Genomic DNA, 18,865 nt, shown 5'->3' on the forward strand with positions numbered 1-18,865 from the left:
TACCCAAGGCCATGGAGTTAGGAAGTAGTAGCTGCTCAAAACTATTAAATGAGGAAATACATAATGACCTGCATTTTGGCTTTCCCTAAAGGCACTGAGAGAAGCAGCTGCCAGAAATTAAACTTCTGGATTTCCCTTACCACAACCAGAAATTCCTGCCAGAGTACGGTGCTTTGAAATCCTATACGGGTTCTAAAATCTCAGAAAAGAGAATCCAACTGCTTGCCCCGAAGCCAATCCTGTCCAAAACTCTGGTAGCGAACAGATGGGTTACACTTTCTGCTGGTAACAGGTGAGTAGCATCCAAATGAACAAAGTCCACCAATCTTTAGTTTACTTCAAATGTTAATTAAATTAATACATTTAACTTTAACTGAGTTTCCTCACTGTCCTTTCATTCATTCATTTCCTTTGACATTATTAACTGTCATCCTACTTACTCACATTCCCTCTGGCATATCGCTACAGAGAACCATGGCGTTTTTGAGCTGGAAAGAAATCCAAAAACTTTTCAGTCCTACCCTTGTTTTACAGATAAGAAAAGCTGCCAGATACTACATGACTACCTAAGACCTCACAATGATTTGGAGGTACAACCAGGGCTTAATTCTAAGACTTCTGGTCTATAGTTTCTTGCTTTTTTTTTTTTTCACTAAAAGGGTTCAAATGACTATAAAAATACAATGTAAAATAAACCTCCCAAGAAAAAAACCATTTCTGTATTTAAAGGGTTTTTCTGAATTAAAAAGTCATTGACTTTTTAAAAAACTCCAGTACTGAAAGGCTGTATAATGAGTCAGTGTCTGTGATCTATATTAGGTTCCTTACATGCTTCCTTCTATACCCCAGCTCTGTGAGATACTAAGAAAGAGAAGAGAAGAAAACCACAGATCTGGGATCTTTCCTCAAAAATTCTTACCCAGAGTTAATCCTGTAGTTATAGCTGTTGCTATTCCTGGGGACAAAAAGAGAAATAAAATTTAATCATCAATGGCAGATGACATTTTGGGGAGTTTGTTACAAGGGCAAGACTTAGAGTCATCCTCAGGATATGATAAACAACAACCAGTATCTTCTACCATAACCGCTAATAGAAATGTTCTTCCTATAGCACTGGTTTTCATATTACAGGCTATATATAATTATATAGGGAATAAGATTTATAAATGCAAACAACTACTGCTTATAACAACATTAGGCAAGGAGAAAAAAAGCTACTCTAAGCAAACACTGGCACACAAAGTCGTTTCAGGGCGCTCACTGGAGGCTCCCACATTCCTGCAGTTCTTACATTTTCTATGTGTGGCTGTGAAAAGTTGCAATCAAAGCTGGAATGTCAATGCATAGAGTGGTAACAGAGACCAAGAAGCCCTGAGGGTACAGAATAAGGAGTAAATAAGGAAATTAGCTTTTGAAATGGCAGCAGTACTGAAACATATTTTTAATAACCAAATATCTTAAGTATTAAAAAACAGATTTTTATTATCGAAATGTCTGCCAGAAATCTTGACCTCTTGCCCTTTTCCCATCAAAACAACTGTTTTAATAATATAAAAACTTAAAACGTCTCTTAGGAAGGTAAATTATAATGTTAGAGCAAGAAAGGATGCTGACTGCCCCACATATGCTAAATTAAATTAACGTCCAAATTGGTAAACTTGACTTATCTTCACTAAGGTGAAACACGCATTATATACTCTAATGTAAAAATAAAATTAATTCTTTATATTTAAAGAGGTATATCTTCTTTGTATCAAGTATACCAAAAAAGAAGTTATTTTGAAAAGAGATCTTGGGATGCCTGCGTGGCTCAGTTGGCTAAGCGGCTGCCTTCAGCTCAGACCATGATCCCAGGGTCCTGGGATCAAGTTCTGCAATGGGCTCCTTGCTCGGTGAGGAGCCTGCCTCTCCCTCTGACTCCTGCTCCCCCTGCTTATTCTCACTCTCTCTGATGAATAAATAAAATCTTTCTTTAAAAAATCTCATTTCTTTAAATTTGTTTCTCTTCTTTTTTTAAGATTTATTTATTTTTGAGAAAGAGCTTGGGGGAGGGGGGTGCAGCATGCAACAGGAGGATAGGGAAAGAGAGAGAGAATCTCAAGCAGACTCCCCAAGGAGCTTCAAGCCCAATGAAGGTCTCATTCTGCAAGCATGAGATCATGACCCAAGTGGAAATCAAGAGTTAGACCCTTAACCAACTGAGCCATCCAAGAACCCCTAAATGTGTGTTTTCCTTTACACTAGCATAGATCATAACCAATGTTAGGCCTATCACTGGCCCTTAATTCCACATCCCTATATTTTTTTTCATCTTAATATCTACCAATTTTTAGGTCTGACACCAATGACAATCCCTATAAAGGGAAGAGATATAAACCAGAACCATAAAAAGAATATCCCATACCTACTCCCTGAAATGTGACAATCCTCCTTACCTGTCTTTGTTCCTCCCAGAGTGAACCCAGTGGTAGGTTTCGATCCAAAGAGCCCGGTTCCAAAACCACCTGAAGGAGCAGATGTCGTTGCAGGAGTTGCAGTGCTTCCAAGAGTTCCAAAAGTGAGCCCCACTGAAGGGTTGTTTATTTATAAAAAACACAAAATAAAGTCTACTAGAGCCAGTATTTCCTTAAGAAAAATAAAAATTAACTCTTCAAGGTTAAACACCTTCTTTCCTTTGACATATTCAATATATTGCCATAGAATACAAAAAGAACTAACAATTTATTTTTAACCAACCCAATTCAAATATTCTCCTGTTCTCTTTAAAAATAAGTCACATACAAAAGATTTCAGATCCCAGGAAATCATAAACAGTATCACATATTCTCCTTTTCTAAGTTTTATTGACAGTTAGCATATTTTAAAATGGCCACAGAGGAATCCTATGAATGTGGATCTTTTTCCTCTTGAATGACTCACGTATAGTTCACATTTCTAAATACATTTGTTCTTTCCCAACTACTAAATAAAGAAAAATAAAACATACTCAGAAAAGTTATTTTAAGTGATCTTTGCCACCCCTCTGTTGCTTTATCACCATATTCATGGATTTAGGCAGGGACAGGGGGATACAGTTACTTTTCTTGTCACCAAAACAGCATCAAGAACTGGGGTAGGGGTGAGAAGAGGAAAAGGACTAAACATAACCTGGTAAGAGTAAAATACAAAGTAAAATTACCCTCTATCCACATTATGTGTTCATAAGCAGAAATTCTCTTCAGAGTTTCTGAAAGCTTAAAAAGAACAGCTGGTAATAGCAAGTGATGTGAACAAAGTTCACAACTTTCAACTGTTCTTATCAAAACTCGGGGGCTCATATTTGCTATCTATAGTGGGAGAACAAATTATTAAAATAAACAAAATGTCTTGACAACCTGACACTCCAAAAAATTGTACAGGAGAGTTAAAAGCGATTGTAACACATAACATAATGGGAGCTCCCATTCATCCTATATAGGGATCTTTATTCTGTCTTGCCTGCCCTTCCAAACAGACATAATCACAAGAGAAGTCAAGGTCAGTTTTAAAAAGCTTACGTCTGGGACACTGCAATTTAAGGAGGTAGCGGTGTTATGGCTGGGTTCCAGTACCAGCTCTCCAGTGTCCTGGGACTTGTGTGACATAACTTAGCCTTCCTGATCCTCTGTTTCCTCATATGCAAAATGTTAATAACTGTGCCCACTTAACAGATATTTTGCAAAAGATTAAGAGATTATGCATGGTGAATTAACTTCACTTAATAAATGTTATTACTGTCATCATTAGGAACTTAATAAATTCAACTGAACACATTTTATACAATGTATTACACCAGCCAATCACTGTGAGGGGAACAGAACTTGAAACCTGTCACCAACACTGCGTAGGGGGGGCAAAAAAAAAAAAAAAAGGGGAGCGGGCCCTGTGTCTTAGTTTATCATAGATTTTAAAATGATCTCTAGGAACATAGGTATGGGAAGTACAGAAGGTTGGCAAAACAGGGTTGCAAAGTCTCACCAACAAAGCACAAAACATTGAACACTTAATCAACTGAGCTAAAAAGGTATTTTAATAAATGTTATTGGCAAAGTTTGAAGACCTCATTAAGGAAATGGTTATTATGTTCTCCTCCCCCCCAAATAATTCAGTGATCCCATTTGGTTTTACTGCTATTCCATAAATATATAAAGATGAACAATGAAATTGTGTATTTTTATTTTTTCTGAAATTATGTATTTTTAGACAAAATATTTAAAATTTCTTGACAACTTAAGATAACTGAAGACACAAGGCACTGTTTCATAATTAAATGTGAATACATTACCAAAGAAATACATCAAAGTGGTATCTTCTTACTCAAGAAAGCAAAAGAGAAATTTCTCTGCAGGAGAGAAATTTCTTTAAAAGCTACCACAAACAGGACCAAGTTTTGCCTCAACCCACTATTATCTGCCAATAGCTCATCAGAATGTGTTACAGTTGACTCCAACAGGTCAGGAATATTGTTTTAACTTCTCCAGCATGCCCTAATGTAGACTTAGAAAGTAACATTTAGGGAGCCCTTACCAAGTGCCATATATGACGTTAAGTACTTTACTCATCAGCAACGGTGTTACAGATGTGGGAAATGATGTTAAGTACTTTACTCATCAGCAACTCTGTTCCCAATGTCGGAACAGACTTGGAGAGTAACTTCCCTAAAATGATTTACCTAAAGAGACCAAATCAGGACGCCTGGGTGGCTCAGTGGGTTAAAGCCTCTGCCTTCGGCTCAGGTCATGAACCCAGTGTTATGGGATCCAGTCCCCCACCGGGCTCTCTGCTCAGCAGGGAGCCTGCTTCCTCCTCTCTCTCTGCCTGCCTCTCTGCCTACTTGTCATCTCTGTCTGTCAAATAAATAAATAAAAATCTTAAAAAAAAAAAAAAAAAAGACCAAATCATCAGATGGCACTAGGGGAAGTCAGGTCTCCAAACCAGTACTCCACCAGACAAATGTTAAGACAGTGTCTCCCTTTCATTCATTTATCCAAGCCCTTCTAAAGTTTCTTTCTTTCTTTCCTTCTTTTTTAAGTAATCTCTCCACTCAGTGTGGGGCTTTCACCATCTCAAGATCAAGAGTCATGCTGTTCTGACTGAACCAACCAAGGGCCCTTTATCTAGGCCCTTCTAAAGACTGTGTCCATGTTTCTAGCTGATCACTGTAATTCTTTTACTCAGTAATTCAACAAATATTTATTAAAGCCCTCTTCATGTGCCAGGAACTGTCACAGGGACAGAGGATGGAGTGGTAAATTTAAGACTCAGATCCTGTCTTCAGGAAGTTTCTAATCAGTGAAAGAAAGGGATTAATCAAACATTCATTATTCAAAAAATGTGTAGAGCTCCACTGTCTACTGGGGATAAAAAAAGTATGAAAAGGTCTTTGCTTCGTGGAGCTTCCATTCTACTGCTGGGATCAGAAAATAAGTCAACAAAAAATGTAAGGAACTGATTACAACTGTGATAAGTGCTATGTTACAGGGTACGATAAAGATGGAAACCTCCTCTACACTGGCAGATCTAAAAAGTCCTCTCTGGAGATGCCAACATTTGAGTCCCAAAAGTAGACACTAGCTTGGCATATGAGGAAGGAGGTGGGAGGGGAATTCTAATGAGAGGGAAATGCCCCCAACCAGGAAAGGGTTTGGCCAAGCCTACCTGAGGAACTGAGAAGATGCCAAAGTTGATACAGCAGTATTTTTCAAAATAAGATTAGGAGTCATCAGGAGTATAAAATCAACTCAGCAGATCATAACTGGCATCTTAAAAAATGAAATGGAAAGAAAAGAAAATATCAAAGTGCATCACATAAATTAAGGGGAAGTATCTTTCTTTGAAACTTTGTTTCAGTTATTTCTTTGCCTGTACCTGAAATGAAATAATTCCTTTCCTAGTAAGTCTGTATTACTGAATTGGAACAAACTGAAATGAGGAGATGGGCTCAGGATGAATCTGACGAGGTTCCAGATTATTTGCTTGTGGATCATGGTAAGATTTATTTTTACTTCATTCCAAGGATAATCAAAAATCATTAAAGTCAGGCAATGGAAATTTTAAAAATGACTCTCACTATACCTTGTTAAAAAAGATTGACATCAAAGTATATTTTTGACACAGCAATTGCGATTCCATTGAACTAATCTAAGTAGGGGATGATAGGAATAGTTTTCGCCAAATAGGAGAAGGGTTACTGGTTGAAAACCTGGAAGAAAGAGCCAGTACCCTTAGTTATTTCACCATCTAAAACAGAGTCCATTATATGGGACTGTGTTCGATAAATATTTGTTCCATGAATGACAAGAGCTTGCAACAGGGCAGTGGCACTGGAAGTGAAGCAAATGGAAACTAGGTAATTAAAATTAGCAGGCCTTGCTGATTAAGGGTACAGAGAGAAAAGGAGGTATTAAGGGAAATTCCCAGATTTTTCCTTGACTATGTAGTCTGTACCTCCCCCCTCTTCTTGGTAAATTATATTTTTTATTTTTTTTAAAGATTTTATTTAATATTTGACAGAGAGAGAGAGATCTCAAGTAGGCAGAGAAGCGGGGTGAGGCGGGGTAGGCCCCTTGCTAAGCAAAGAGCCCCATGCGGAGCTCAACCCCAGAATCCTGGGATCATGACCTGAGCTGAAGGCAGAGGCTTAACCCACTGAGCCGCCCAGGCGCCCCTGTACCTCCCCATTTTAATATAAGGAAGATACTTTTAATATTTGGAAGATACTTTTACTCTACAATGACATCCCTCAAGCTTCAGGAAATACCTTGTAACATTTTCTATGCACACTTCTTGAGGTAATGAACTCCTCCCCTTTTACCTTAAAAAGACTGAGTTCTAAAAATTAAATCTCTCACCATGAAAATGACCTTTGACTATTATTAATGTCTCTTTCTAAACCTCTGCTGACTGTATTTCGTCATCGCCTGAAGCGGTGGTTTAGCAGGTTGCACAAAAAGGATAAATACGCTACCTACATTTTTCAGTGTAACTAGAAGACAATGTGAGTCATTCCATCATAACACTCACGTATACTAATACGCACAATGCTGAAAATTACCACCAAGAAATGCTGCAACACGTACTTAAAACAAAAAACTACAGTAACAAAGGACAGGGTTCCATGAGGTACCAAGAGGTGAGCTCGTTTAAAATAGCACGAAATCATTAAAGCATTGGAATGTCCAAAACTGTGAATCCTGCAATGAATTCTGAATTATCAGCGATAAAACTCTAACTGCCCCCTTAACATTTTTCTATTGTCTTTTTCTGAAACCCCAGAATGACCCACAATATCGTTCATTCGTTCTGTGTCTCGGACTGCCGCACTGCTAGGGCTCAGCGTGAAATCCCAGGCCCTTCCACCCAGCCAGACCCCACTGGACAGAGACACTGGGTGAACCATTGTGGATTCTGGGGACCTCACAACCCTATGAGCATCTTCCCGACCAGGCCCCCAAACGGCAGGACTATGAGGCTGGCGCTGCGCAAGTCTGTCTTTCTTTTTCCCAGACCCACTAGAAAGGAACCCGCCGAAGGGAGAGGGACGGGCCCACCCACGGGAGTCTCACGGAGAGGACCCGGGCGGGGAAGGCGCAGAAGCGCAGTTACCTAGATGCCCCCAGCCCGAAGGAGAAACCGCCGCCTGCGCCGGTCCCACCGGGGGCTATGGTGGTGGAGCCCAGCGTGCCGGTCCCGAAGGAGAACCCTGTGGACATGGCTGTCGGGGAACAGCGCCGAAAGGAAGCTGCAGGGGTTCTAAACGTTCCTCTCTCCTCAAAGCCAAGGCCGGCCGGGAAGCATGGCTCTTGCCCATCGTGACCAGCATTGCTCTGACGCCTCCTTGCTACCTACCAGAGGAACTGCCAAGTGGAAAGGCTAAGTACAGAAACAAGCACAATATAGTGCGGAATTTAAGAGTTCCAAGAGCAACCCCTAAACATAAGAAAAATGTAGATTTAAGTAAGAGGTCCCCTCTTGTAGAAGCATCAGGAGAAGCTTCATGTCTGGTGCATTTGAGGTGTTGTCATCATAATGTGGGTCTTTATTCAGAGATTGTTACATTACTCCTGCAAATGGTTTTCCTACTTGTGATTTCTTCCAGTAAAATTCATCCCATAAGCAACCACCAGATTTGCTCTCATAAAATACAATTCTCACCGCTGCACTGCCTTGATGAAACACCCAGTGGCCCTTTAGGCTAGCATTTGTCCTCCATAAGACATATCTAAGTGCAGGCCTCACAATTCCTCTTAATTCAGCACTTTCTCTAGTGTTGAGGTTGGACATTGCTGCCTCCTGTGGACTGAATCCTGTCCCTCTAAAATTCATGTGTTAAAGCCTTAACCTCCAATGTGATGGTGTTTGAAAATAGGGCCTGTGGAAGGTATTAGGCTTAGATGAGGTCAAAGGGTGGGGCCCTCATGATGAGATTAATTCCCTCATAAGAAGAAACATTAGAGACCTCTATTTCTCCATTTCTTGAGGATACAGCTAAAAGGCAGCCTTCTTAGGCAAGAGGAGAGCTGATGGGCACCTTGATCTTGAACTTCTTAACCTCCAAAACTGCAAGAAATTTCGGTTGCCATCCAGACTGTAGTATTTTGTTATGGCAGCCTGACCACTTACACATTACCTCTGTGTGTGTTTAATTAAAAAACCTAAATAGCATTTTAGATATTATGGACATCACCATAAGAATAATTAAAAAGTGATGTATTTGAACTGTAATTTAAAGAAAAATTTCATAGTGACTGAACAGGAGGAGGAAAGAATGAAATATCAAGGGTTTTAGAGCTTCAGTGATCTAGAAAATGCTATTATCAGTGATAACTTGTAAGACATTTAATAAGAGGACTATGAGAAAAAATGTAGGGTATTTTGACTGGAAAGAAAAAGATCCAGATGATTTTTGGAGGAAGATAGAATGTGGCTCCCCACATCTTTTAATTCCATTGTGTATTCTTTCCAAAACTTTTGAAGACTATCAACATAAAATTAGTAAGTTCAAAATGCTTGGCCTAGGAGTACCTGGGTGGCTCAGTCAGTTAAGTGTCTGCCTTCCACTCAGGTCACGATCCCAGGGTTCTGGGATGGAGCCCAGCAGCAGCCTCCTTGCTCAGCAGGGCACCTACTTCTCACTCTCCTCTGCCTGCTGCTCCCCCCATGCTTGTGCTCTCTCTCACAATCTCTCTGTCAAATAAATAAATAAATAAAATCTTGTTAAAAAAAAAGCTCAGTGTGTTAAGCCGCTGCCTTCGGCTCAGGTCATGATCTCAGGGTCCTGGGATCGAGTCCCACATCAGGCTCTCTGCTCAGCAGGGAGCCTTCTTCCTCCTCTCTCTCTCTGCCTACCTCTCTACCTACTTGTAATCTCTCTCTGTCAAATAAGTAAATAAAATCTTTAAAAAAAAATGCACGGCACATACAGTTTAAATGTTGATTAATAAAACACGTAAGGTTAGCTGGAAGGAAAGTGCATGTAAAAATGTAGTAGGGACTAATATATATTCATAATAAAAGAAACTGATGTGGGCCATATAGGAATTAACTTCTCAATCATTCTGTAAATCTTAAACAGTTTTAAAAATAAGTTTATAAGGGGCACCTGGGTGGCTTAGTTGGTAGAGCATACAACTCTTGATTCTCAGGATTGTGAATTCAAGCCCAGGTTGGGTGTGAAGTCTATTTTTATTTTTTATTTTTTTTTTAAGATTTATTTATTTATTTGAGAGAGAGACAGTGAGAGAGAACATGAGCGAGGAGAAGGTCAGAGAGAGAAGCAGACTCCCCGTGGAGCTGGGAGCCCGATGCGGGACTCAATCCCGTGACTCCGGGATCATGACCTGAGCCGAAGGCAGTCGTCCAACCAACTGAGCCACCCAGGCGTCCCTGAAGTCTACTTTTAAAAAGCTAAATAAATAAGACTAAAAAGCTAAATAAATAAAATATAAGTTTATAAATGAAAGTGAGAAATTTGAGTTAGATAAAAGTTTGAGTTTGGGGGGAGCCATTCAAATTGATAAAGTATTCCTTTAACTTTATAAAAGTTTTAGTATGGCATTTTTGTCTTGTATCTGGCAGAGTAGTTTAAATTATGCAGAAGTAACCCCTGAGCTGCCACAGAGAGGAGGGCTGCAGGGATGGAAAGCAGACTACTTAATGAACAGCAGTATTACAATCTATAACATGGCTCTAGATACACCGAGTGTGAGACTGGACCTCAAAGACCTTTTCTCATATAACTTCTTCTCCTTGTCATATTAGCAAAAAGAAAACACTTTACCTCCTTTATTCTAGAACTAGAACTCCAAAGAAAGCAGTTTTTATAAGCCAGTAATGTAGTTATTAAATGGAAAGCTTGATGTAAAATGTCCATGTAAATTTCATGCCTATTTAAGCCTGAAATATATGCATCCAGGCAAAACCATGCAGCACAGGCATTTGGCTTAACTGTCCTTATTTAGAATAACACATTCTATTCCAAAGGATGTTTCACATATTCCTCTTTGACATTGGGGGACCTGAATCATATATCAATTCTATGGGAATTACCACTTTCTAAGGATGAAGCAAATGATTCAGATTCTAAATTATGTAACAAACCACATTCCTTCCCTTTGTTTTTTTATATTATGTGAATCATGCTAAGAAAACCATCTTTTGCAGATTTACTGGCTGTATGGTGATGTTGCTAATGTAAGAATCAAACTGAATTATCCAAAAGGCAATAGCATTGTAAAAAAAAAAATTAATTTCAACTTGCATGAAAATGGCTAAAGAAGCTTGTTTCCGTGGTATGCTCAGATCAGGATAACTCTGAGAAGCATCATTTGAGAAGTTCTAACATAGAAAAGAAGCTGGAATCTTAAGTCTATTTCAGTGGCTCTGCAATATATATGGTCTGATCCTCTGAAATAACCAAGAAAGAAATTATGATTTAAAGCTTATATATAATCAGTGGACCTCTGTCTTGAATTTATTCCTGGGGCTCTATTGACTTTAAAGTTTTATATAGTGTCCTAACTGTTTATAAAAATCCTATTTAAGTTTTAAAAGATCCAACAACAACAAAATTTATAGAAAGATAGGTCAATAGTCAAAATGCGACAAAATGTTAATAACTGTGTTCATTGTACTGCTCTCTCAACTTCCCTATAGGTTTGAAATTTTTCATACTAAAAAATTAGAGCCTAAATCTAAAACAGAAGTTTCCAAGAATAGATCTAATAATGATCTGTTTCCTGATAAAATTTTCACTCATCACCCAAGAAATGAAAAAAAAATGAAAAGAAAAGCAATACAGGGAGTCTTACATGAAGCTAATTTTATTTATTTGTTTTTAAATTTTTTTTTAGTAATCTCTACATCCAACGTGGAGTTCAAAATCACACCCCTGGCACCTGGGTGGCTCAGTGGGTTAAGCCTCTGCCTTTGGCTCAGGTCATGATCTCAGGGTCCTGGGATCAAACCTCAAAACGGGCTCTCTGCTCAGCAGGGAGCCTGCTTTCCCCTCTCTCTCTGCCTCCCCTCTGCCTACTTGTGATCTCTCTCTCTCTCTGTCAAATAAACAAACCAAAACAAAGTCACAGTCCCATGATCAAGAGTCACATGCTCTATCAACTGAACTAGCCAGGCATCCCAAAGCTAATTATATTTAAAGTGTGGTCATTTGGTTTGAAATTATGTCCTTCCTATTGGTGAGTGTGGATGATGGGACATGAAAAGGTTGCTTTCTTATTTTTTTTTAAAGATTTTATTTATTTGAGAGAGAGACAGTGAGAGAGAGCATGAGCAAGGACAAGGTCAGAGGGAGAAGCAGACTCCGCATGGAGCTGGGAGCCCGATGCGGGACCCGATCCCAGGACTCTGCGATCATGACCTGAGCCGAAGGCAGTCGTCCAACCAACTGAGCCACCCAGGCGTCCCGAAAAGTTTGCTTTCATGAGCTGATAATGATAATGTATAAGAATAAAACCAGGAAAAGAAACTTGGCAATGTCGGCATAAAATAAATAAGGGGAACTCTCTCGTTGCCATTCATTTTCATGCTTCCCTTTTTCCTTAAAAAAATCCCGGTTTTGTGGGAAACATTTACCTGTGGCCAATTGGGTGTATGTGGGAAACTTGAAATAAGACTCACCTCATGAATGAATACGACTCATTTAAAGGAGTAGCTGCCATGCATCCCTTTTGCCATTCTCCTCCTTCTTCCCTGCTGCCTGGTACTTACACATGTGGCTGGGTCTCAACAGCCATCTTGGTCTGTGAGAAACTTAAGAATGAAAGTTATATGCTAAGAGGGTGTAGCAGAAAAATAGTATAATTGAGTCATATCAGTCATGATTTGTCTACCTTCAGACTTCTTTTATTTTTTAAGATTTTATTTATTTAGGGGCGCCTGGGTGGCTCAGTGGGTTAAGCCTCTGCCTTCGGCTCAGGTCATGATCCCAGGGTCCTGGGATCCTGCCCTGCATCGGGCTCTCTGCTCAGCAGGGAGCTGGCTTCCTCCTCTCTCTCTCTCTGCCTGCCTCTCTGCCTACTTGTGATCTCCGTCTGTCAAATAAATAAATGAAATCTTAAAAAAAAAAAAAGATTTCGGACAAAAAATTTGTTTGAGAGAGAGAGATTGCTCAATCAGGGGGAGGGACAGAGAGAGAGGAGAAACAGACTCTGCCACTGGTCAGGAAGCCTGACATGGAGCTCCATCCCAGGATCCTGGGATCACAATCTGAACTGAAGGCAGATGCTCAGCCAACTAAGTCACCCAGTTCCCCCTTCAGACTTCTTTTAAATGAAAGAAAAAAAAAAACCAACTTCCGTGTTAAGTTATCATAGCTGGGTCTCTATTATTCATAGCTAAACTTAATATACCAGTTTAAGTAGGAACCCACACTAAAAGATAAATTTTGTATGTGTTACTGAAGAAACAGGAAATAGCCATGATGAACCAAGGTCCAGATTATCTATAGGATCACTATACAGTGATAAAGGCAAAAACAAAATATCCTGTTATCTAATTTTATTCTGCTAGCAGTGAGCACACTTGAGTTCTAGTCTCAAAAACATAGGAGCCAAAAGGGAGAATGTATCTGCATTTATTGTTCTCACATTTTAACGAAACAATTCACGGTACCTGATGGACTCAGTATCCACTGTCATGGAGCAGAAATACATTCATAAGACTATTCCATAGCATGCACAAAATTTCCCTCAATTCTCTTTGACCAGTTTTCCCACTGCTTGATTAGGCCTCTTTTGGTTACAAGGAATAGAAATCCTCTAAAAGTAGTTTAAGCACAACTGTGTATACATGTGCAGGAAGATGTGGGAAGATAGAGTTACTGGCATGGGAGACATGGGAGACAGACTTGGAATACAGAGAAGTTTCAAGTGAATCTAGAAGAAAAGGTGTTGTGACTGGTGCAACAAATTGACCAGGAACATGAGGGCAAGAGGATGAAGAAAAGAACTCGAGAAGCAGAGAGATGGGGGCAGGAGGAGCGCTGAGGAGGATGACCAACAGTGCTAAGTTATTCAAAGCATTAAGATCATATGTATAGTGATAATAGGAGAAGCAATACATCTGTGTCTAGTTAAACAACCACGAGTTCCCATAAGAATTTTCACAATGAACTATAAGCAGACTTTGTGACGCCAAATGGCTGATGCCAGTGCAATTGTTCTGTATTGATACAGCAAGCCTGAAAGTAATTTATGGGCTGTACTAGGGCAGCAAGGACCAGCCACGAACTTATGACCCCAACCGGATTGTTCTCATTTGTTTAGCAAGCATATGGGAAGTCAGGTAGGCGAGCGCATAACACATAGCACAGACCCTTTCTCAATGCTACTCGATTTTATCAACCTAAGCCTTTTGTTTGGCTATTCAGCCTTTAAAGGAGGCACAAGTCAGGGCCTGGTTTCGTCCTCGTCTCAAGCCTTATTGTGGCCTCCCACAAAAAGGAATAGCCAGGCCTCAATATATATCAGAAAAACTGACAGCTAGACAGTTCATAAGAAATGAACAGGAGAGAGTTGCACTTATTTTGGAACTGAGAAGATCTGGAGGTCCCAGAAAATGGGGGAAGGATTAACTAACTGGTTGAGTGCCCAAGGGAAACAGAGGGGCATTCAGGCATCTGCCACACAAGAATCTGAGACCCAGCTCTCAAGAAGAGGCCAGTAAACAAATGGGGAGAAAGTGAAACAAATGTAGCAGAACAGATTTCCCCCCACCCTGTCCCTACCTGCAACCCCACTGTTATCAAACCGGGGAGGTATAGGGAAAAAGAGTCTTTGAATAGGATAGAGGGGAAATTTATATTTATGTTAAACTAAACTCTTGAGTCCTAAAAATAAGTTTTTTCAAAAACTCAGAGTAATTGTACAAAGTTATTGAGAGGTAAAAGGAGAACTAACAAAACAGCCTTAAAGGGTAACTGTGAAGAAAAAGCTGCTGCCTGTTTCACCCCATAAGAATCCAGTGTTCAGTGAAGGGATTTTGCAGAATACAGCACGACTGACCACTGTATCCACCAATGTTAATAACCAGTGTGAATGGACAGAAAGATCAGACATGGATACCACTTGGGCAAATCATCAATATTTACTCATCTAAAGGATTCAGAGAGAAAGTCACACCTTCCGGATACAGTGAAAAATGATGAGTAATCTTCTTTATGACAGAATGAGGAGCAAGCCAGCCTCTGAACTCTCAAATCCAGAGACAGTGAGAGTTATACTAATCTCTGGAACTATAATATTTCTCCCTCCAAGTATGAGACTGCGGCATATCGGCTAACTTGGCTACATGCACTTCGCTGGGCCAGGTGCACGTCCTCGCCCGCAGGTATAGAATACAGAGTGTGATCACTTGCATACAATGTACAGTCACTCCGATAAGAACAAATGTTTATTCCGTCACCCATTCTCCTCAAATGAACACAGCCTGATCCAAATAAATTCCTAGACTCAGAGCTGAAGAGGAAGAATGAGGATCAGCAAGTATGCAGACATCTCCAGGGATTCTGGGATGCATTCTTAAAACACACGTGCTCACACCTATTATTTATTGAGCATTCATTGAGGCCAGCCACTAAGCTTGAGCATTTCTCTTCATTACATCATTTAACTAACACAAATAACTCAGTGGAGAAGAGGATGGTAAGTACTACTACTTACCAATAAGTAAGCCGTAAACCGAGAGTTAGAAAAATTAGATAATTTTGCTAAACTCACACAGATAGTGAACAGCAGAAATGAGATTTGAATTTAGATAGCTTTGATTCCAGAAAGAATTCTGACTATAGATTTCATCTTCTGCAATAATATACCTAAAACTAAAAGTTAAGAAATGGAGTCAAATGAAATATTCTTATTCTTTCAATGACTTATGTTTACTTAAGAAACAACCAAATTAAGAAATATAATTGCTCTTATGGTATCTCATTAGGTGGCAAAGAGTAAACATAATTATAAAAGCAACAACATTTGCTTTTAAAATATAAATGTTATCACACATGAATCATAGTATCAGACAACTCTCACACATTTTGTAGGGGAAGTAAGTGTTTTGGTTTTTTTTAAGAGCGTTCAAACAAACAAGCATTAGGGAGAAAGGAATGCAAGAGATTCTGATTCCTCATTATTTCAAAGTGTCATGATTGTTTATTTAATTCTTTATTGTGTTTGTTATTTTTGATGCAAAAAACTACCATGTTTAAATAAGAAAATGCCATTTCATTAAAGTAATCCAATAACAATAGTCACATCCCTATTGTAAGTTGTTTTTGTTGGCACATATAAGGAAAAATTTAGGTGTCCCCTAGTACTTGGGTGACAAAGGAAGTTATAACTACATGCAACAAAACAAAACTAATCAAAGAACTAACATCTCAGGACTCCACAGAAAGACAGTGTGGTGTCTAGCCCATGACTTACAGGAACTTAGGTGGCCAAATGGCGTAGTTAAAGAAACAACGGGACCCTCAGAAGGAGACTTTTTCAGCAATAAAGCCTAAATTAGGGTTACTTGATACACCCCTATAATAATGAACCTTCAGGGCTGCCTCCAGAGGCTTCCCTGGCCCAGAAACACTACTATCTTGTCCTGCAGTTGATTCCTCCCAATAGGATTTACAGATCCATCAAGATTTTGGCTGAATGAGAATAACCTATCCATACCATTTTTTCCCTTGCTCTGAATTCATGCTAACTAAGCAAACTTCTCCACTGTAAAGTGTCTGCATACCTTTCTAGGAAGAGAATATGTTGACCTCATTACTGTTTGCTTTAAAGTCTATTTCTCATGGTCAATGATTAAGTTAGTATTTTTATATTCACCAGTCTAATTAACCCTAAAAAGCAGATCTCTTCTTGGTTGTCTGGTTTTCCTTTGGGTTAGCCTCAGTGGACTGACTCCTTCACTGGAAAGGTGAAGTTAAAGGTGAACCCACAACTGTTATAAGTGCCCTATTAACAGAAGTGATAAGCTGAAGACAGCAGGGAATATTTAATCTGATTAATTTTATTGTGCTCCCACTTTTTGAGAGAAAGGGAGGATTTAGGAACATTGTTGCGCATTGCAGTCCTCTTAAACTGGACCATATACTTGAAAAACATTAATAAGAAAACACATCTAAATGAATGAAACTCTTCTCCTTTCTGGTGTCTCTTTATTTCCCTTGAGTGAACCACCCCTTTGTAGTGACAGAGGAATTAGCGCTCTTTGTTTCTTGCAGTAATCTCCAGGGGTAGAGCTACTGACAAAGAAGCAAATGGCCTGGATCCTTTGGATTTCGTATGTGATGCCTGACTGGGCCTTCTACTCAGGCTCGGCTACTGTTGCTAACAAGACATCTGTTCCCAGAACCCCTTGTGCCCATTCAAATGCACAGTCCCTTTAACCCACTGAGCCACCCAGGCACCCCTCAAATGCACAATCCCTTTAAATAATGACACGGGGGATCCCCAACAAAACGTCTACCTCATCACTCTATAGCTTAGTTTGCCAATTGTCAAATTCTCCTACAAAGATTCTTTCTAATTAACATTGTATATCTTGAAAGGATGGTCAAAGATCATCAGATATTAGAGAACAATTGTGACAGGAAAGTCAGAAACCAAAACAACAAAACTAGAAGGCCTCTAGAAAGAATAGAGATAATTTGGGAAGCCAAAATGAATAAATAAATTAGTTTATTTTTATTGTACCGCATACCTAGCCATATGAGATCCACAAAATCAGAACTGGGTGCTACTTATTAGGACATTTCCCTGGCTGATGGTGAAGGCCAGTCCCAAAGATAATATCTGTTTGGTAGGCCCAGAGAATAACTAGACCAGAGTGGAACAAGAGCAGAAGAGGTCCTAGAGATATCCAGGGACCTCTAGAAAGATGTCTCAAGAAAAAACAATGGAACTGAGAGATTATCTGCCAGAGTTAACCATGAGGAATAGTGGATCTAGTGTGAGACTAGTTAACACAAGAGTCAAAGAAGGCTAAGCAAATTACTCCCAAGTGGCCATTGAGCCAGGACAAAATTTTGATTGTATAAGAAAGAAACTCTAAGTAGTGTACTTAATTTGGATTAACAGTGAGCAGTATATAAGAATAATAATGACAATATGAATGTACATTTGTTTAAAGTGTTAAAACTCTAGGAGGACAAGGGGAAGGAGCAGGTATAAGTCTGTGAGCGGGTACCTATGTTGTAAGATAGTGAAATTCTGACCTTCACTGAAGGAAGTAAATGGAGATTATCTAAAACTGAGAGAAAAGAAAAAAAACAGGAAAGAGTCCCATAACTAAGTTACTTACACATATAGAAGTGAAAAAAAAAAAGAGGAAACAGGCAAAAATCAAAATGAGTGCTTTGGGGAAGCAGGAATAGCGATGAAGCATGAGATAACCAAATTTTGTTATAAGTTTTATGCTACTCTTGAACTTTTAAAGCATTGTATATTATTTTGGGAAAAAGTTCAAATTTCCTACTCCATAGATTTTCCCAATTGTGAAAATATCGTACTTGCAGAAGAATGCACAAAGGGTACAAGTACTGTATAACTAGACACCCTCATCCCTAAACGACACATTGTAACCACCACTCACATCAAGAAACTGAGTGCTGCAAGAGACGTAGAAGTGACTTCTAGTGATTGACTTCCTCAAACACACTCCAGTGGTAACCATTATCCTAGCTATTGTAAGGATATATTCTCCACTTTTCTTTACAGTTTCAATACCTACATGCTCACCCCTAAACATAGTTGAGTATTGCCTATTTTTGAACTGTAATATAAATTGAATCATACCATATGCATCATTTTGTGCCTTGTATATTTTTCTGAAATTATTTTTTAAGTAGGCTCCACACCCCGTGTAGGGCCCAGCGTGGGGTTTGAACTCATAAACCTGAGATCAAGACCTGAGCTGAGATCAAGAATCAGATGCTTAACTGACTGAGCCACCCAGGTGCCCCTGTGCCTTGCATCTTTTGCTCCACCTTATGTTTAAGTTTAATCCTTGTTATACGTAACTGAAGATTGTTCCTTTCCACTGCTGCATAGCATTCCATTTTATGACTATATCACCATATACCTATTTTATTGTTGCTATTGTTTACAGTTTTGGGCTATTAGAATGGGGTTGCTATAAACATTATACATGTATCTCATTGCATATGCTTAAAATCCTCTAGAATCCACATTTAGGAGTGAGTTGATGGTTCCTAGGTTATGTATGTGTTCCACTGGATAAGAGGAAGATAAATTGTTCTTGAAAGGCTTTGTAACAAATTACACCCCAACAGCAACCATAGTCTGAGAGTCCATGCTGTTATACATCCTTGCCA

At 39.3% G+C, this 18,865-nt stretch overlaps 1 pseudogene; it reads right to left on the reverse strand.

Annotated features, from left to right (window-relative positions):
- Positions 1-18,865, reverse strand: part of LOC122907410 — a 58,296-nt pseudogene that overhangs the window by 2,270 nt on the left and 37,161 nt on the right.

This window comes from Neovison vison, chromosome 5 (assembly GCF_020171115.1).
Source record: "Neovison vison isolate M4711 chromosome 5, ASM_NN_V1, whole genome shotgun sequence".
In the NCBI taxonomy this organism is placed as follows: domain Eukaryota; kingdom Metazoa; phylum Chordata; class Mammalia; order Carnivora; family Mustelidae; genus Neogale; species Neogale vison.